The sequence below is a fragment of the Bos javanicus genome, chromosome 10, assembly GCF_032452875.1.
Source record: "Bos javanicus breed banteng chromosome 10, ARS-OSU_banteng_1.0, whole genome shotgun sequence".
Classification (NCBI taxonomy): domain Eukaryota; kingdom Metazoa; phylum Chordata; class Mammalia; order Artiodactyla; family Bovidae; genus Bos; species Bos javanicus.
Window position 1 is genome coordinate 17300087 of NC_083877.1, and position 21168 is coordinate 17321254.

At 47.7% G+C, this 21168-nt stretch overlaps 1 long non-coding RNA gene across 6 annotated transcripts in view; it reads right to left on the reverse strand.

Annotated features, from left to right (window-relative positions):
• Positions 1-3957: 3957 nt before the first annotated feature.
• LOC133255710 (uncharacterized) overlaps positions 3958-21168 on the reverse strand; it is a 33952-nt gene continuing 16741 nt past the window's right edge. For all 6 annotated transcript variants that reach the window (XR_009739031.1, XR_009739028.1, XR_009739026.1 and 3 more), the window contains exon 3: positions 3958-20900. This is a non-coding gene — a long non-coding RNA (uncharacterized LOC133255710). The remainder of the gene's footprint in view (positions 20901-21168) is intronic.

The following is a 21168-nucleotide window of genomic DNA, read 5'->3' on the forward strand; positions in this document are numbered from 1 at the left end:
TTTAGAGAGAGAGAGAAATAAGAGATGTGATGTCCTATTCTCAAATTGCTGACGACAGTGGGGACGTGGGAAAGGACAGCCATTCTTCTTTAAATGAGAACCCCTGTCCTGATAATAATCAAGGGCCCCACCGCTGGGATGGCTCCAAGGGAGGGCAGGGGTCACCTTGCTGTGTACCCTACCAGGCTACGAAGTTGACTCTTCCTCTGTGGTCCCTTGATGGGCGTGGGCGTGCATTGGTGGGGATGTGAAATGGGCCTGGCTTCCCCACAGGCAGATTGGCTCTCCTATCTTCACTGAGCCCCTTGAAAACTGTCTCGACAGATGTAAAGAATCAGAATTGAGCTGTGTACACAGTGCATCCAAAGGCCTCCCGCATGGTTAGCCCACGTACCACAAGTTGCATCAAACTTGCACTTAATGCAAAGGGAACAAGATGTTCTCTTCAGCTCTTGGGGGTGGCCCACATGTTCTACAGACTCTGCTGGGTGCATGGTAAGGGCTCAGGACATCATCAGATGCAATCAGTGATGCTGCTGGCATTCCCCCCTCCCTGCCCTTTGCCTTTTCTCCCCACTCTCTCCCTCTACCCAGGCAGCTGAGACACTCAGTCTGCAAAGAATATTCTTTGCTTTACCAGATTCTCCTGCACTAATCTGAGGGCTCTAACCCAAGAGGAGGCTAATGGTGTATGCGTTTGTGTGTGTGTGTGTGTGTGTGTGTGTGTCCCGCCCCCCTTGGCCTGATTGAATGGAAAGAACACAGACTTGGGGGTCAGGCTGGACTGGGTTCCAATCCCAACTCTGCCACTTACTCATTGTAACTGTGGGCTAATTGTGCAACCTTCCGAAGCCTCACATCCCTGTGTGCAAAATGGAGGACATCCCCACCAGGAGAACTATTGCAAGGGGTAAAGGATGACTTAGCAGATACTAAAGAGCTGTTAGTTTCCTTTCCTCATGCATGTTTGTGTGCTAAGTCACTTCAGCCATGTCTGACTCTTTGTGACACTATGGACTGTAGCCTGCCAGATTCCTCTGTCCATGGGATTCTCCAGGCAAGAAAACTGGAGTGGGTTGCCATGCCTTCAAGGATATGGGTAGCCATGCAGCCTCGCTTCTGTACTCCACTCTGGAATGTCCACCATTAGAACTTCATCTCTTAAGCCTTTGATCCTTGTGAAAGTCCAGCATCCACCGGGAGAAAATCTGCATAGTAGAAAGATCACAGAGGGACTGGGAGACACTGGAAGCGAACATAGAGACATAGACTCCTAGGCTGCATGGCAGGGAGAGCCTAACTCGTTCTAATCTAACCGACTGGCAGCAGGTACTGGGAGTGCTGTGTCGAGGCTGCTGTGCTGAGGACTCTGAGGTCACTTTTGGCTTGGGGGCAGGAGGCATGCCTGGTCAACTGGTGATGTCCGTGAATGAAGACAAGGAGGTCACTGGGTCTCGAAGGGTGTGGGAGAAGAGGGCTAGCAGCTTCCTAGGTGTTTTTATTCCTGGGTACTCAGTTGACCTGTTCCTCTGCCTGCCACAACCCAGATTATTTCTCCAGGAGTTCCTCCTGACTGATCTTCCTAAGCTTTTCCTGCCCTTTGCTGTCCTTTCTCTGGACCAAAGAGCAGCCTGACTGGCTACTGAGTGTTGTTATGCTTTACTGTAAGCCCAGCTGCTTCCAGCCAGAGCTGGCTCTTGCCCACAGAGGAGAGCAGTTTTGAGCATGCAGCACCGTGCCTCAGCATCCTTCTCCCCAAGCCTCATTACGATATTGTCGATATTCCCCTCGAAAGGGCATCTCTCCCGACGCCTTCGCCTTTTTATTAATGTGTGTGAAGGCAAGTCAAGCCTGATTATCATGAAGACAATTGCTAAATCCCTCCTGGAGAAGGCTCATCCAGACTGTGTAGGCGGTTTAATTTCAGAGACCCATTAATTGGCAAAATTGCTTAAGCAGCTGCTCTTGATGTCATTTCAGGACCACGTTGTGAGAAGCAAAGAGGAGGGGATTGGGAAGGAAGGGAGGAAGAGGGCTTCCCAGTGGCCAGCCTGCTCAGCCTTGTGAAGCAGGCCATCAGCCCAGCATCTGCCAAGGTCCACTCTCCCCAGGTAAACAGATATCAACATGAGGAAGACTATATCACGACCTGTGTCTGTGAGTGTGCTCAGCCGCTCAGTTGTGTCCAACTCTTTGCAGTTCCATGGACCGCAACCCATCAGGTTCTTCTGCCCATGGAATTTTTCAGGCAAGAATACTTGGGTAGGGTGCCATCTCCTCCTCCAGGGGATCTTCCTGACCCAGGGACTGAACCCACATCTCTTGCATCTCCTGCATTGGCAGGTGGATTCTTTACCACTAGCGCCACCCAGGAAGCCCCCGGCACATAGAGCCTGCCATAAATAAAGGGCTAAATAAAGTTTTGTTACAAGGAACGTGCAAGGTTTATGTGCATGGAATATAAAGTTCTCCATTCATTCAATAAACATGTGCCAGGCATGGTGCTGAGTAGAGTGTGGGCCTCATTAGAGATAGAAAGTCTGACAAGCTATCAAGGGATGTAGACCTGGGGAGATTCTGAGGGGAGTGTAGCACTCCCATTGGAGACTGGAGAAATTTTTGCAGGGGAAAGACTCAGAGCTGGAATATGGGAAAGGGACATAGCAAAGCTTTTTGACACCAAAGCCTTCCAGAAAGCAACAAATACAAAAATAAATATCTAAATGTTCTGATTAATATTCAGAAGACAGACAAATCCTGGGATGAGCATGTTTTCTAAAAAATTACTGAAGCATAACACATGCAGAAAAGAGGATATATGTTAAGTAAATGCCTCACTAAATTCTTATATTATTATCCCCCTCATAACTGCCACCCAGATCAATAGCTAGAATATTTCTAGCTCCTGAGAAAGCTCCCCTCCCTAATGCCTCCTCCCAGTCGCTGTAACCTTTCTTTTTTCTTTAAACTGTGATTTCCACAGATTGGTTTTGCCTGGAATTGTAGAGAAATCTTTCAGTTTTGGCTTCATTCACTCAACCTTATATCTGTGAGACTCATCCATGTTGTATAGAGCTATTGGAACAAATAGGCTTTTAATGAATAGGCCCCTGTGAGCCCAATTCTGGCAAAGACTTCTCATTACCTATCACACATCCATTTCCCATTCTTACTAGCAGAACTCCAATTTATATAGGGTGGTTACACACACACACAACTATAAGACTACATTTCCCAGACTTCCCTGCACCCCAGAGTAGCCAATGAGAGATCAGTGAAAACCACTCAGTAGGGCTTCTGGGAATCTCTTTACAGGGGACTGAGTCAGCCAGGAAGCCTCCTCCACCTCCCTCCTCCTTATGCCTGGTGTGTCGACATGATTGGAGAACCAGCGGCCATCTGAGGCCCTGAAGAGACTTGAAGATAGGGCCACATGGTAAGGAATGCAGAGCAGAAAGCCAACAGAGTCTGGATCCCTAATGACATCCTGGAGCCTCCATATGAACCCTGGATTGCTTTCCTCCAGGCTGATACTTGGGTTTTCAGTTACAGGCAGGAGAACTGAATCCTAACAACTAGACCATATTGGTGCCTGAAACCTCCTGGTTTCCATATGGTGCACATGCAATAAAATCCAGATTCTTGGCCACGTCCCCCATAGCCCTGTGTGATCTGGCTTACTTTCTGAGTTCTTCTTCCATTCCCTCCCTTGCTTTCCATTCACAGGAACCTTCTTTCTCCTCCTCCTCAAATACCCAGAGCTCTTTTTTGCCTCAGGGCCTTTGCACATGGTATCCCTCTGGCAGGAGCTCTCTTTCCAACATCTGCCTGGTTTCTCCCATTGTTCAATCTCACCACAAGCACCGTCTCTTCGGCCTTCCCCAAGTACCTGATCGAAACTAGATGCTCCTGGTATTTTGCATTTGGGCACTTACCATACTTTTTAATTATACAGTCATTTGTTTATTTGTTCAAAGCCTGTTTACTCCCACTAGACCTCAGTTCCATGATGGCAAGGACCATGAGTTTGACATATGGCAAGTACTTCAGAAATATTTTTGAGTTATTTGAGGGAAATAGAAAGGAAGTTACAGTCCCTAGCTGAAAAATCAAGTAGACTACAGACCTCGGCTCTACAATAAAATGAAAGCAATAATATATAAGATACCAAGACGAGTCAAACAGAGAACCAAGAGACCAAGGCCAGATTGGTGGGGGGACGTCAGGGACTCATACAAACAGGCAGTGTTCTGAGAATCCGCAGAAGAGGACTTGTGTGTGATCAAGGAAGGCTTTGTAAGATGAGGACAATTATAAGAAAAAGAAAGAAAGTAAAAAACAATCAGTAGATGGAGGAAAGTCTATTCATTAGAATTGAGTTCAGTTGTGACAAAAGTATCAAGTTAGCAATGGCTTAAATAAGATAGAAGTTTGTTTTACTCTCACATAAAAGACCTTAAGTCACCAGGGACATTTGTGCTTTCTGCCTTGCTTCTCTGCCATCTTGAGCACATTACTGGATGGTCTGATTTGGCTGCTCAGGCTCCAGCCACTGCATCCAGAATCCATGAAGCAGGAAGAAAGAAGAGAAAGGGACAAAAGATGCATGCCAGTTTCTCTTACCATCTCATTGGCCAGAATCTAGTTACATAGCCTGTCACAGCTTCAGGGAAGTCAGAGATAGGCAGTCATGATTCTGAGCCCAGATAAATGCCAGGATTCCATTATTAAGGAAGAAAGAGTGGATATTGAGGTACGCCATCGCAGTGTCTACCATAGGACAGGGAAGGCATTCCTTCTGTCAAGGTGTGGTAGATTGCAAAGGGGCCGTGGTACACCGAGGCTCCTCCCATCTGGAGGTGGAGCCTGTCTTCCCATCCTTCATAGCTGGACTGACTGATGACCTGCTTGGACCAACAGCATGTAGTGGAAGTGACAGTAGCAGGGGAGCCATTTCTAAGCCAAGGCCTAAAGGGACCTTGCAGCTTCAGCTCTTGCTGCTCTTCTAAAACTGCTGCCACAAGAACAAGCCTGGGCCAGCCTGCCAGAGGAGGGGAGACCAAGAGAAGAAAAAGCAAGGCATTCCTGCTGACCGCTGAATGATCACCAGACACACAGGCAAGGCCAGCCAGGGCCAGCCAGCCCCCAGCCCGTACTCTTTCAACAGAGTACAGACATATAGGAAAGCAGACTAGTAGAACTAACCGACACATGCGTGAGCTGTAGCAATCGTTATTTTGAGTCATCAAGTTTTAGTGCGGTTCCTTACACAATCTTCTTTGGCAACAGACATCTGACACAGGTGGACAGGATGCAGGTAAGGAAGTGTGGGAGGCTGAGTGGAGAGGAGGCTTCTTGGGAGGCTGAAGTCAAGTCTGCTTCTCCCAAATAGTCCCAGTGAGGTTTGTTTATTCCAAATGAAGAGTCTTCCTGAGAACCAAAGTTCTTTCAAGGTGCTTTGGCTGGAAGAGGGAGTCAGGAGTCCCAGACTCCAAGATTCCACCGTCTCTAGCAACTGTGTGGGAAGAAGCAAGTCCCACCCCTTCTCATGTCCCCAGGCTCACCATGCACCAGTGATGGTGTGCACTTAAGCCTCAAGGCACCTTCAATGTTTATAAGGACAAAGTAAGCTAATGAGAAAGCGAAGAAGAAGAAGCTGGAACGTAGAGAAATGGGTCATGGGACATGGATTGTTGGAAAAACTGCAGTGATCTGGAACAGAAACATTGGCTCAAGGTAGACAGAAAGGGCTCAGTGCCGCCCCCAAGTGGCCATGGCCTTCCTCTGAGGGTCTTTCAGGTTCCTTAAAGAGCTATTTGCAACCACTCCTTGTTCTTCCCTGGCAGAATCACAAGACCCCAAAACAAAAAGTAACTTTGATCTGCCTAAGCTCTCTCAGTGAAGAGGTGACAGCTGGAATTTCAGCCCAGATCTCTGGGTTTGGGTCCATTGCACTTGCTACACTGATTGCCCTGACACCGTATAAGTCAGAGGGGCTATGGGTGTGAGACCTTGGGGCCGCAGATCTTGGATGTCACCAGGTCATTCCCTCCATCCAGTTGTGATTGTTCCCTGGACCTCTACACCTCCTCCACATCAGAGGAGCAAAGAGCTAATGGATGCCCCAGGTTGCACTGAGCTAAGACTGCTTTGGCATGTTTTTATGATCACACAGCTCCCCTCCCAAAAGTGGGCAATGGTCAGTCCCCATCTCCCCCAGTACCACTCTGAGCAAGAAATACTGGCCGCAGAATGCAATTGTACTGCCTTTCCACACCCAGGAGGGGAGTGGGCACCTCTGCAGCTCTAGCGCCCAGCAACCTGCTGGTGAACTCGGCCCCTGGGGACCACTTGGGTTTCAGATGCTCCCCACCCCCAAACCCCACTCAGAAGCCTCATCTGCTTTCCTAGCTTCTGCCCAAATCACTGGTTCCTGCTGGGACTGGCCACCTGGTCAAAACCTCAGCTCAACTGAACCCAGTGACCAGCAGTGCCCCCAAGTAAAAAGGAGCAGATGTTCCGGGTTCAAAGATCTGCTCTGCTATTTGCTGGCTGTGTGATCCTGGGCATCTTAGTTAACCTCTCTGAGCTTCATACCTGAAATAGACATGATAAACCTCCCCACCGCTGCCCCCCACAAAAGGTGGTTGAAAGAATCCAGAGTAAACTTTTAAAACAAATCATGTGTCCATCTATCCAATTGCCTCTGGTCGTTCTGAAACCTAGGGGGTACATGTGGTCTCTCAGAGCCCAGTTCTACAATCTCCAATCCACCCCTATCCCTGAAAACTACATTTCCCAAGCTCCCTTGCCTGCTGGCTTCTCATTACGCTCAGCCAATAGGAAATACCAGGGGGAGATTGAAAAGCAGGAAAGAGGGAGCGGTGGCTGTGGCCCTGGGGGCTACAGCAGTAACGGAAACAGCAGCATCTGCAGACTGGTGGCTCAGACAGTAAAGAATCTGCCTGCAATGATTGAAAGGCAGGAAAGAGGGAGCGGTGGCTGTGGCCCTGGGGGCTACAGCAGCAACGGAAACAGTTTCAGCAGCATCTTCAGACTGGTGGCTCAGACAGTAAAGAATCCGCCTGCAATGCGGGAGACCTGGGTTTGATCCCTGGGTTGGGAAGATCCCCTGGATGAGGGCATGGCAACGCACTCCAGTATGCTTGCCTGGAGAATCCCCATGGAGAGAGGAGTCTGGCAGGCTACCGTCCATGGGCTCTCAAAGAGCCAGACAAGACTGACTGACTAAGCGCAGCACAGCTGCAGAAGAGCAGACCCTCAGGTTCCCACTGGGTGGCCGCACCCAATCATGGCACTGGGGCTGCACAAGGGCTGTGGGTGAAAGGTCCCAGGACAGGAGCGGCTTCTTGGTGCAGGGTCAAGAGGCTTCATTTCTATTTGCTCTCTGACCTTTTAGCCCCTTATAACCAATCCCTTGCATTATATCCCTGAAACATTTAGAGCAGCTCTGGTCTCCTGCCTGGGTCCTGGCAGATGCCATGGACAGCAGGTGGCCCACATCTGGAGAATTTCTCACTTTGTGCTCCTTACTGAACTCTAGCCCAGGCCCTTTGGGTGGACTAGACCACCTAGGTACTCCCCCCACCACGTATATACAAACACACACAGCCTGACCCTCAGACCAGTCCCAGACTTGGGGCTCAGTTGCTGTACCCCTCAGGTCAATGAATTGAAACCTTGCTTCTCCAGTCTGTAAAGGGATCCAGCCCCTCCATTCTATTTAATTTCCCCACCCATCCCTGCCCCAGGCCTTGTCTTGGCCCCGGCAGTCCTCAGCTCACTCGTTACCCACCCCTGCCAGGGAAGCCCAGCCACCCCAGTAAGAAAGAACCCTACAATGTGCTTCCTACCCACCCCTTGGACAAAGCAGAGGAATGAATGGTTTCTGCTGCCAGCACAGCTCAGATGTGGCTCTGGGGCTGGAGCAGCCCCATAAACATCTTCCAATCTGGCCTCTGCTCTTCAGAATTACAAGATATGATTATGCCCATTGTACAGATGAAAACAGTGTGTCTCAAAGAGTTGAAGTGACTCGCACATGGCTTTCTTCTGGGAAAGGCTTCCATCTGACATCAACATTCAACTTTTCCCATTGATGGTTCTTGCAACTCCTCTGCCCTGTCTTAGGTGCTCACGGAGGTCAATGCCCCTCACTCCCATCACACGGAGCCCTCAACTCGTGTCCTGAGACCCCAAACAAAACACGTCTCAGATTCCATGTCTGTTAATTGTTATTTTCTACCAGAAAGGGGAAAAATTAATCTATACTAAAGTGTCAGTGAGCTGAAGAGTCTTCTATTTCTTAGAAACACATTTCTTCTGATTCAAGGTCTTCAGCCCATGCGGTCTCCTCCCTGGTAGGCGCTAGCTGAGTGAATAGCCATCTACCCACCACCACCTGGAGTCACGCAGAGCACATTGAGACAGTGGCCCTGCCTTTCCAGAGACCATGTTTAATCCAAGAAACACCCTGTTAGAAAGAACTCATGACCACAGGTCAGGAGACCTGGATCTGATCTGGAATCCTCCACGAGCCCCTGACTCTCTCACTATGGAATTCTGTCTTCTCTCCAGAAATATCAGGGCATATGTTTGTGCAAAACTGAACACCTATATATGCACTATCTCATCCAATCACATACTAGGGGAGGTGAGCCTCTCCTGTTGCCAAAACGAGGAGATGGAGGGCAGAGAGTTAAGGACTTGTCCAGTATCTCATGGTTTAAGAGAGGCAGACTCTAAGGGACTTCCCTGGCGGCTGAGTGGTTAAAACTCTACGCTCCCAGGGCAGGGGGCAGGGGTTCAATCCTGGTGGTGAAATTACAATCCTACATGCTGCAGGGTGTGGTCTATAAAAATAAATGAATAAAATTTGGGGACTTCCCTGGCTGTCCGGAGAAGGCAATGGCAACCCACTCCAGTGTTCTTGCCTTGAGAATCCCAGGGACGGCGGAGCCTGGTGGGCTGCCGTCTATGGGGTCGCACAGAGTCGGACACAACTGAAGCGACTTAGCAGCAGCAGCAACAGCTGGCTGTCCAGTGATTAAGACTTAGCCTCCCAATGCAGGGGGTGCTGGGGTCAGAGAGCTAAGATCCCACATGCCAAAAAAAACAAAGCATAAAACAGAAGCAATATTGTAACAAAAATTCAATAGACTTAGAAAGAGAGAGAGGGAGAGAGCCAGAGCCTGACCTTGGACCCTGTTCTCAGGCTCTGCCTCTGGTCCTTCCATAGTCACTTGGGAGCAGGAAACTCTGTAATCTGTAAAGGCTCTTGAGGGTTTATGCCTGAGCACCCATGAGATGACATCTTGGGCGGCGTGGCGGGTGGTGTCACAGGGCCGCCGAGGCCCATGAGCTCTGTCCATCTGGGTGGACCCTTCTCCAGCTGAAGCTCTGAGCTGCCTCCTCAAGGTGCCGGGTGGAATCCCAGTGTTTCCCCCGCCTGCCTGGGCCTGGCAAGCGGAGCCTGAGAACAGATGCCCGGCACCTTGTTCTTGGCGAGAATGACGGATTTGTGGGTCCCCTTCCAGGAGCTGCACTCACTCCCCCGGTACACGCTGTGTCAGCCCATCCCCAGCTAGTGAAAATAAACAGAGCCATTATCCCTCCGCTGACTGCCACGTAGTCTATTTATACCACTTAAGACGCGGGATAAATGGCTTCTCAGTTTCATAATGAAAGGAATATTTCATTTCGCAGAGCTGAGGAACTGTTTATTGAGTATAAAAACAACATTTATACTGTGTTTTGATAATAAACTGATCTGGAAGTTGGTTCATTTAGGCAATGGCTTGCATCTGAATTGGTTGTCTCTGCTGAGATTGGTGTGGGGGGGGGGATGGGGGTGTGGGTGGGGGCAACAGGGGTGCAAAGTGCCTGTGGTCAGGGGAGGCTCAGGGCCCTAAAATGCCCTTTCCATCGACCACATCAACTCACCAGTCCTCGCAGCACTCTTTTAGGTGGCTATCGTTATTATCCCCATTACACAGGTGAGGCACAGAGAAGCTCGGAAGCTTTCCCAGGTCACAGAGCCAGTATTAAACTGTATTAAGTTGTACAGTTTAAATTAAATGCAAGCAGACTGGTTCCAGAGCCCATCCTCTTAACCACCATGCCAAAGATTTGCTTTCAGCCTGAGAAAGGTTTAGAAGACGACTTCTCTGGTGGGCCAGTGGTTAAGAATCTGTCTTCCAATGCAGGGGATGCAGGTTCGACCCCTAGCCAGGGAACTAAGATCCCACATGCCACTGAACAACTAAGCCTGCACTGCAACTAAACAAGCCCACACGATGGAACTACTGAGCCCATGTGCTCTAGGCTACAGTCCATAGGGTCGCAAAGAGTCGGACATGACTGAGCTATTTCACTTCACCACAAAAGATTCTAGGCCTGTGGAACAAGGATAAAGAGGACCTTATTCTGAGTTTGCATCATCATTCCACTTTCCAGCTGTGGATTTTTTTTGATGAGGAAGAGATAACAGTAAATATTCACCCAAACCAGTTCACATTCTTCCTGGATATGACCCCTGCATCTAGGCAGAGCCATGTGACTAGCTCTAATAAATGGAATGTAGTAGAAATGAGACTTGCCACTTGTAGGCTGGCTCCTAGAGCCTCCACAAACTCCTCTTTTTATGTCTACCTTGCTCATTTGCTGGCTGAATGCAGAAGAAGATCCTGAAGAGGACTTCGAGGACACTAAAGTGTTAATTGCTCAGTCATGTCCAACTCTTTGCAACCCTATGGACTGTACTCCACCAGGCTCCTCTGTCCACGGGATTCTCCAGGCAAGAATACTGGAGTGGGTTGCCATTCCCTTCTCCAGGGGATGTCCCCAACCCAGAGATTGAGCTCAGGTCTCCTGCATTGCAGACAGATTCTTTACCATCTGAACCACTAAGGAAGTCTCTGAGGGCACTACGGTACCCTCTCAAGCTAAACAAAAAGGGGCAGATACTTGAGTCACCTCTTGGAAGAGAGGTGCCCAGCAGAGCCATCTGATGGCAATACCCACACTGGGCATTCCATCAGTGATAAGAACAGTGAACTCTCATTGGGTTAAATCACCGAGAATCATATGCTTGTTACTGCAGCATAACCTAGCCCATCCTGACTAACACAAATGAAAAGAGGGTACCTGATGTCTCTCATGTGTTCAACAAAAATAATTACTGGAAGAGCTCTTAGAAAGGAACTGCTTCTCTGGATAAATATCAGATGGGGTCTGTGAAATAAGTACCCATATATCATCTAACTATATCCTTCTAGCTCCACCTATAAATCCTCAAAAAGACTGAGCGTTAATAATCAAGAGTAGCTTTAACATTCAGAGGAAAATAGCTTAGCAACTTTTCCACCAACTGGTAATTTCTTACCAAACTTACCACTGCTTTGTACCACTTGCCTTTAGACACTGCTCCATCTGGGAGAGTCTAAGGCCGGGACTGAGGTTCCTTGGTCTTAGCTTGAATATTTCCTGGTGGGATTTTCCTGTCCACTGCTCTTGAGGGTCTTCTAGTAAAGACAAGTGATTATTGGAGAGAGGCTCAGGCCCTAGGAGAATTGATGTGGCCCAGGAAGGAGACATGGGAAGAGAATAGAAGGACTCCACCTCTAGAGCAAGAAGAAACAGCAGGGTCTGTCCAGGCAAAGTGAGGCATCAAACTGAGAATTCCCTTCACCTCCACATATTCTCTTCTTTAAGAGATGCCATCTAAGACTTTGGGAAGTAGACCCAAGCCCAGCTAGCTCTAGAGGACAAGTGGCCAATGACCATACAAAAATACGGCCACCTTCCCAAGGAACCTGAGAAATAAGAATTAGAACCACAGTATATTACGGGAAGCTTTAAACTGCTGCCTTTTTTCAATTATAAAACATGTTTCTTTTCACATTTTGGAACTCAGAATATGTCTTCTAGCCCACAGCATATCACAGTATAATTAGGAGCATGGATGAACAGTGCTTTTTCTTTTTCATGCTACATAACAGAACAGTGTCTTAGATCAGATGAAATATAGTAGAGATGTGGTCAGAATCATTTATTAAAAGTGCATTCCTTTGTTCAACTAGAAATTTTAGTGCCGTGTTTAAGTCTTGAGGTACAGGTTAAGATCGCAGGAGATAAATCCCCGAGTTACCAGCTGGAGGAGAGGTGCCCAGCAAAGCAAATATCAGATTTTAAAAAATACCTACTAGATGGTGCTTAATCACCCAAAATACCAAGATTCCAGGATTTCAGAATAGAATGACATATGTAGTCCTAGAGTACTGACCATGAGAATTGCAGTCTTTATATTGAAGTTATCTTTGGGTGAATGCAGAAGACTGTCCTACCAGGATATGTCTGACACATTGCTGTTCAGTCATTCAGTCCTGTCCGACTCTTTGCAGCCCCATGGACTGCAGCACACCAGGCTTCCCTGTCCTTCACTATCTCCAGGAGTTTGCTCAAATTCATGTCCATTTAGTCGATGATGCCATCCAACCATCTCATCATCTGTCACCCCCTTCTCTCACTGCCCTCAACCTTTGCCAGCATCAAGGTCTCTTCCAGTGAGCTGACTCTTCAGTTAGGTGGCCGAAGTATTGGAGCTTTAGCATCAGTCCTTCCAATAAATATTCAGGGTTGATTTCCTTTAGAATTGACTGGTTTGATTCCCTTGCTGTTCAAGGAACTCTCAAGAGTTTTCTCCAGCACCACAGTTGGAAAGCATCAATTATTCAGTGCCTAGCCTTCCCTGGTGGCTCAGACGGTTAAGCGTCTGTCTACAATTCCGGAGACCTGGGTTTGATCCCTGGGTCGGGAAGATCCCCTGGAGAGGGAAATGACAATCCACTCAAGTACTATTGCCTGGAAAATCCTGTGGACAGAGGAGCCTGGTAGGCTACAGTCCATGGGGTCACAAAGAGTTGGTCACAACTGAGCGACTTTACTTTCAGCCTTCTTTATGGTCCAACTCTCACATCCATACATGACTACCAGAAAAACCATAGCTTTGACTAGACAGACTTTTGTCTGCAAAGTGATGTCTCTGCTAGACACTTAAATAGTCGTTGAATTAATCAGAGTCTAGGACTAAGGAGTGACCTTTCTTTAATTCTCTTTCTCTTACATTTTGTTTCTCACCCTAGCCTCCCGTATTCCTCTCTATTTTCTATTATAGGGATTCATGGGGGTAGTTCTCAAAATTATAAAACATTCACAGCCCTTCTTTCAAGTCTATTCCCTTTCTGTGCCCCAGTCCTTCTTTAAAATATACAAGTAATGTTAACAACTGTTACCAAACTCAGTATTTTTCATGTGTCGGGTCTGACACTCAATACTTTTCATGCACTGTAGCATTTTGTTAATATTTTCTTATGGTTTTTAACTCATCATTCTTTGGAATGTATTTGTCTGCTTCTTGTAAATCTCTTTTCAAAAAACTAAGAAAAGATTCAGAAAACAAAGATCATGGCATCCAGTCCCATCACATCATGGCAAATAGGTGGGGAAACAATGGAAACAGAGACAGACTTTATTTTCCTGGGCTCCAAAATCACTCCAGATGGTGACTGCAGCCATGAAATTAAAAGATGCTTGCTCGTTGGAAGAAGAGCTATGACCAACCTAGACAGCATATTAAAAATCAGAGACATTACTTTGCCAACAAAGGTATGTCTAGTTAAAGCTATGGTTTTTCCAGTAGTCATGTATGGATGTGAGAGTTGGACGATAAAGAAAACTGAGCACCAAAGAACTGATGCTTTTGAACTGTGGTGTTCGAGAAGACTCCTTAGAGTCCCTTGAACTGCAAAGAGATCCAACCAGTCCATCCTAAAGGAAATCAGTCCTGAATATTCATTGGAAGGACTGATACTAAAGCTGAAGCTCCAACATTTTGGCCACGTGATGCGAAGAGCCGACTCGTTGGAATAGACCCTGATGCTGGGAAAGATTGAAGGCGGGAGGAGGAGACGACAGAGGATGAGATGGTTAGATGGCATCACTGACTCGATGGACATGAGTTTGAGTAAGCTCCGGGAGTTGATGATGGACAGGGAGGCCTGGCGTGCTGCAGTCCATGGGGTCACAAAGAGTCAGACACGACTGAACTGAACTGTAAATCTCTTAAGAGGGGGATTAGGTCTTTAACTCTTTGTCAGCCCCTGTCCCCCTCACCTGGGACTGAAACTAACATTTAGCAAATATTCACATGATGGAGTAGATGAAAGGATGGATGGATGAACATCTGGATGGACAGTTGGATACAATTATTTACACATTTTTTATTCTTGTGCCATTAAGAAATAGGCCAAAAGAGAGGTTCCCTACAATAACAGAGAGTACGAGGTCACCGAGGCAGGGATAGATTTCACAAGGCACAGCCGATTTATTCAACACTGCAAGTGAGTAAAAATGATAAAGTTCCCCCAAAGTCCAGAAAACCAGATGTGCATCTGTGCCTGGTCAAATACACATGATATATGCTTATTAATAAAGCCAGACTAGTGTCCGAAAATTATCCAAGGAAAACATTCGCCCACCCACAGTGATGGGGGAAGCGATTACTTATTAATAAAGCAATAGCTAAATCTAATTATATCCCCATCAGAGGCAGTTGGTAATAAAACCGGGCTGGTCTTCCAGAGCTCTGTGACCTCGCTGACCTCAAATCAAAGTTTAAACCATCCGTCAGCTTCCAATACATTCCCAGCACACCTACCAATTATCAGCACCCTGGTGCCGCTGTCTGCCGGGGGTCAGAGGTCACCGCATGCACCAGAGAGCTGGGAGCTGGAACGGGGCTTTAGAAATCTCATTATCCTGTTAACCATACATTTATCTGACAAGATAAAAGAGACTAGGTGACCAAGCTATCATTAAAGATTAATAGAAAGTATAAAAAATTCAGCTGCAACCAGCATTGCTGTTTAGAGCTTGTGATCGGCATGACAGGGTTATTAATCAGAGCACCAAAAAGATTTAAGTCTTGCTCTTGATATTTTCTATTTTTGTTTTTAGTTTAGTTTTTTTTTTTCTTCCCTCTGTCTCAAGTCATTACTTCGTCTCTTACTACCCCAAACCAGAGGTCAAAGGAAACTCCTGCTAATTGGCTCTTCTGGTTTCAAATCATAACCCATTGGGCCAATTATAAAATTGCCAGGACTCAGAGGTGACAAGGGATGCAGCAGAGGGATGCTGGTGAGCTAGGGCAGCGATTCAAGCTGCCTACGGGTCTGCCGCCCTTTCTCACGTGCCAGGCCTATTAATCAGTGGGGAAAATCAATAGGTTTTTAAATTAATTCAGCCCTAGAAGGCACACCCAAGCCCCAAGATGATTTCCCCTCATTTGTGATTCCATTTCAGTTTTACACAGAAGATTTTCAGACCACACCTACCCAGGAATCAGAGGGCAGCCTCTGTAGTAAGGCTTAGGGATTCTTAGTCTCTGCAGGTTCCTCCTCATCACCCACCCACCCCACCACCCTGCTTCTTCCCTGGCATTGCCCTGGCATCGTCCTAAAAGGACATAAATCAATGTCCTTTTCCTATTAGCTCTGGATGGTGTGCACTCAGATGACCACTCGGCAGGCTCCCCTTTGGCCTGGGGCCGAGGCCGCAGAGCTAGGAAGACTATGTAGGGAGAGAAGGAAGAGGTGTCCAAAGTGAAAGAGAGGCTCCAGTCTGCCCTGTGGAAGGGATTTGTGCCTCACAGTCCCCACAAGCCTGTTCAGCAGAAGCCCTGGGCTTGGCGCAAGCTCAGTGGCACACACAGGATGTCCACCAGGCCTGCCTGGCCTCACGTCCGCAGCCTCTCCACCACTCACTGGCTGACCTCAGGAAAGTCTCTCTGTGTCTGCTTCCCAGACTGGGAAACGGGAACAACCCCCTCCTTCTCAGGGTTGTTTGAAGATCAAAGGGAAACCTTGAGTCCAATCTCTTCTGTTGTAATCACTTCCTGACTTGCTCCAGCATCCTCTGGGTTCCATTAAAGCTAATCTGATAAATCAATTAAGAATAAAATTCTATTGACCAGCCTCTGGCGAGTTGCCAGAGTTCAAGGACAGCATTTTATTCCTCTTCAACTGCACTCTCCCCACCCACTCAACACTCCCCGCCAACACACAGAGTAAGTGAGTTGTCTGATGACCTCCTCTGCAGATCACAGCACTGTTCACGCCTCATGAGCACAGCCCAGCATACGCCACCTCGACTGCTCCATATGAGTTTGATGAAGGAAGGAAGGAATGCCTGGTCAGATGGAAAATCCAAATCCCCGGCTAGGAGGGACATCCAGGTCAAAGACAAGCCCATGGGGTTGAGGATTCAGCTCAAGGATCCTAGGAAGGTGAAACAGAAAGAAAAATCAGGAAGAGAAGATACTGGTGGGAAAGAGGAGAGAAAGGTAGTCAGAGAGAGTGGCTTGGGATTGAAGTCAGGCACACACTTAGCCTTTAGAAAGTTAAGACTCCAGCTCTGTGGCTTAGAGCTGGAGCAGTCAGTTTCTAGAATCAGGCAGCTCTGAAAAGGATGGAAATGTCACTGGCAGATGCACGCCGGGAGAACCACATCCAAAGATTGCCTCGTTTTCCTGGGAAGTTAAGCAGGAAGAGGGGAAGGAGGGAAGTCTTCCAGCAGGAGGTTCTCTTGAAAAAAGTGACATTTCAAGGGACAAATTTGTCATGATGTTACACAGAATAGAGGAGGAAAGAATGGGGTTGGGAACTGAGAGAGAAAGCTAAAGGAATCGTACAGGGACAACTCCACGAAGGTCCCCCCCGGGATGCTGATGCTTGGACATGATGGAAGACCAACCAGCAGCCCACCTCTCATGTTCCTGCTCCTTGCATCCAGGCACAGCCTGTCTGGTAGGTCCCTCCCAGACCCACATTCCGGGGCCAGACCCAGTTCCACCAGGTAAATAGAAAGGAAGTTAACAGTTACTTCCTTCATTTCTCTCTCCTGCCTCCCTCTTATTCCCCAAATCATTGTCTCATCTGCAAAAATGTGCTGTTTTATACTCAAAGCATTACATGTCTAATTGTGTACTAGATTATTTACTAGCTGTGCATCTAATACAAAATTTCATCTTAAAGTGTCTTTTCCCCCAGAAAATAGTTTTCCTTTAAGCTTCAACGTCCATTGTTTAAAGATCCTACACTTGGAAAACAAATCCAGTGAAAGATAAAGAACTCACGACAGTAATCAGGTGAGCAGGCTGGCTTTGCAGACAGAAAGGGGGGAACAGCGTCCTTAAAGCCACACCCTCATAAAAATCTTTTGAAAGACTCTGGAGCTAAGAAAGGGGTGTGTGTGTGCGTGTATTTGTCTGGGTGTATTTGGATGTATGTGAGTCTGGGTGCATCTGTACTCACGTATATGTAAGCACTTATCTGTGTGTTGGAGGAAAAAGAAAGAAGGAAACTAGTATTAATTAGCAGCCTACCATGTTCAAGTGTTTTGGGCATTAACTTTATTTAACCCTCTTGTAATGTACCCATTTTACAGTTAAGGAAAGTGAAACTTAGGGCAATAAAGAAACTTGCTCATCTGCCCGTGGCAGAGCTGTACCCTCAGGCATAGTCAAACCCATCTTTGCTGAAAGTACTGAGGGAATCAAAGTAAAATGGTTTTTTTCCCAGTGGCATCTCCATACTTTCTCAGATCTATTTGTATATTTTATAAGCATTTTCTGAGTGTCTTCTTCCTAAGCATAGAGGTAGAAACTTTACATATGTTGTCTAATGCCGTGCTCACAACATTTCTGTGAACAAGTTTATTCCAATTTCAGAGATGAGAAAAACTGAAGCTCTGAGAGATTAAGTGATTCCTCTATTTGTTGTTGCTATTGTTTGTCCCTAAGTTGTGTCTTACTCTTTTGCAACCCCCAGGACTGTAGCCCGTCCGACTCCTCTGTCCATGGGATTTCCCAGGCAAGGAAGTGGGTTGCCATTTCCTTCTCCAGGGGATCTTCCTGACCCAGGGATCACATTTGCATCTCTGCAGATTCTTTACCACTGAGCCACCACGGAAGCCCAATTCCTCCATGGTTGGTGGCGGTTTAGTCACCAAGTCATGTCTGACTCTTGTAACCCCATGGACTGTAGCCTGCCAGGCTCCTCTGTCCATGGGATTCTCCAGGCAAGAATACTGGAGTGGGTTGCCATTTCCTTCTCCAGTCAATTCCTCCATAAGGAAAACAATTTTGTTTGACTCCAAAGCCTGAGCCCTTGACACTCTATCATACTGACTTGCTTCATTACAGCCAAGTTTTAAGCCTTGAAAATTCAGAATATAAGTAGATAGGAAAATCATACACATATAAAAACCAGAGTTGTCTCATGATGATCTACATATAAAAGACAGCAGCTACCCTACATCATTAAAACCCATATTCTCCTCATCTTCCCACTTTGTTACCACCCTCAGTCTATTGGCTGCCATGGGCCAGCTTTCCTCATGGTCACAGGATGGCTGCCACAGTGCCACACTTGATACACAGTACTGACAACAAGCAGGAGAAGCAAAGGCACCAGTTAACTCCTGTGTTCTCTCTTTTATACCTTTATTTTCATTTCTATTATGTTGTGTCCACTATTCTAATCTTTTCTCTGTGCGTATGTATGGAGACATGTTGGGAAGACATTCACATAATGTTCCAAAATTCTTTTGGTACTTCGATGCATTGCTTGATTTGTTTTTGTAATAAACAAACATTTTTTCTTTTTTTAGAAATAAAATGGTGAAGTCAAGATTTAAAAAAACACAACCACACAGAACTTATGATGTCAGTCACCTGCTTAAGATATACCATTGTCTCTCCCACTGCTGACAAGATAAAGGCCCAACTCCTGAGCAGAGTACACAAGGCCTGCTGTGATCTATGGTCCCATGGTCTTGCCATGGGACACTGGTCCTCAGACGTGTTGGACACTTCTTTGGCTCTGGCTGCTCCCTCTGGCTGGAGGACCTCTGCTCCCCTGCTCTTGGTGAAAGCCGTTCTTTCCTCAAAACCCAAGCCAAATGATTGCTCCTTGGAGCCTCCCCAGAAAGCTCCATCAGAGGATATTTCTCCCCTGTCCAGGGGTCATAGAATTGTATAGAGAAATATCTTTCTTTTTAGGTATGCTTTACAAACTACCTTGGCCCATGGTTAGTTTGGGACAGTGGTGTGCTGGAGTTGGCTTCCGCTCTCAAGACCTGATTTTCTGCATCTCTGCCAAAGATGCCACACTGGCACCTTGAGAGTGGTTATGGTGAAAACATGCATACCGTGGGAACTGCCAAATGCTGTGATAGGGCATCATGCTTTCCCTGTGGAAAGCTGGTTATTAGACATTCACCAGCATACCCCAGTTTGGGTAGGTATCCTTTCTGTTCCATCCCAGATACAACTCACTGAGGTCAGCCTTACTCCCTCCAGCACGGTGCTTTGCTCAGGGCAGGAAGTTAACATCTAGATGATCAGTTTCTGGAAATGTGGTGTAAGCAGAAGGGCCATCCAGAAATATACTCATTCCCCAGCTGTGGGCGTAGCCCGCCCTCAGCCTTGCTGCGGGCTGTGCATTGCAGATTCCTGTATTCTTCCTGGAGAAATCCTTCTCCACCTGCTGAGAGGGAACAGGCAGGGCAGGGGAGCAGGTGATGTCAAAATGCCCCAGGCCTCCCTAGATCCCTAAATCTTACACAACAGAGAGACTTCAGTGACTCTGGAAATGTGGGAATGAGCCAGATGGTTCACAGGTCTTGGAAAATGCAAGAGAAAGGTGAAGTCACTCAGTCATGTCCGACTCTTTGCGACCCCATGGCCTACCAGGTTTCTCCATCCATAGGATTTTCCAGGCAAGAGTACTGGAGTGGGTTGCCATTTCCTTCTCCAGGGGATCTTCCTGACCCAGGGATAGAACCCAGGTCTTCTGCATTGCAGGCAGACACTTTACCATCTGAGCTACCAGGGAAGCCCAATGGCTGGTTAATCTGGCCCAAGTAGCATTGATCATGTGCTTACTGGGGGTGTCCAAGGGGTCTATCCAGTTACCCAAAGCATTGTCTCTGCTTTCCGAGGGAGATTGTGAGTGACAGGAGATCAAGAAGCGGGCCTGGGTGACAGTCTCACAGGGTCCCTAAGCCCCCAGGTGTGCAGCCGTGGCCCACCACACACCCAAGTCTATGCGGGGCACTAGGGGCTGTGGGGGTCCTCAGAGAACTGGCAGGCTCAGCCCTGAGACCAAGCCACTCACACCACAAGACTGTACAGCCGTCCAAACTCATACCTGCGTGTGCCCTGGAAGCCCATACGAGAGGTAGGGGCTGGGTTCCCGTCCCCATCATGGTGCCAAGTCTGCAAGTCATTCTGAATCATGTTTGTCGAAGAAATCAGTCTGAGTTCTGGTCCTTTGCACTGAGTTTCCCCACACCAACAGTGAGGTGCCTGGGCTTCCTGGGCTCCCACCACATCAACGTTGCCACTTCCTGTTTCTAGGTTTGAGCCAGCCCAGGGCTCAGGAAAGACTGAGTGTTCAGTGAGTTGTCCCCGTGACGGACCTGCCCCTCCTCCCTGAATCAGCCCCTGTGCAAACCAGAGTCTGCTGCCTGGAGCCCGCCCAGCTGGCTGGGAGCCCCTCCGGTGCCTGCCTATGGGAGCCGATGACGAGCTTGAGATGAGAGGGAGGCTCAGCACATGTCCGCACCACTATCACTCGGCTTCCTCGAGGGGAAGATCATCAGAGGCACGTCAACACCCTGGCGGCTGCTCTTCCAGGCAGACGAGACGGGGAGGGCTTGGGGACGCCTGGACCCTGCAGAACCAGCCTGTGGTGGATGAGAGTCAAACCACAGGAGGGGAGCATGTGGGCCTGCACTCCACCTCAACAGGCTTTAGGAGTCTGGGGAGAAAGGGAACAGAGAAACATTTCTTCCTGCAATTTCTAACTAGATGCTTTACAATTTGTTTCCTTTCCTCTCTAACATGACTCCATGGAGAGATGCTCTTGCTCCATTCTTCAGCTGAAGCTCAGTTAAGGTGGCACGTCTTGCCCAAGGTCACTCTGGCCTCCAAGGCCAAGATCGTTATGGATGACAGCTAAAAGGGACTGAGCACCACACTTTGAACAAACCTAGAAGTAGGAACCAGCCATACAGCTGTTCACCACA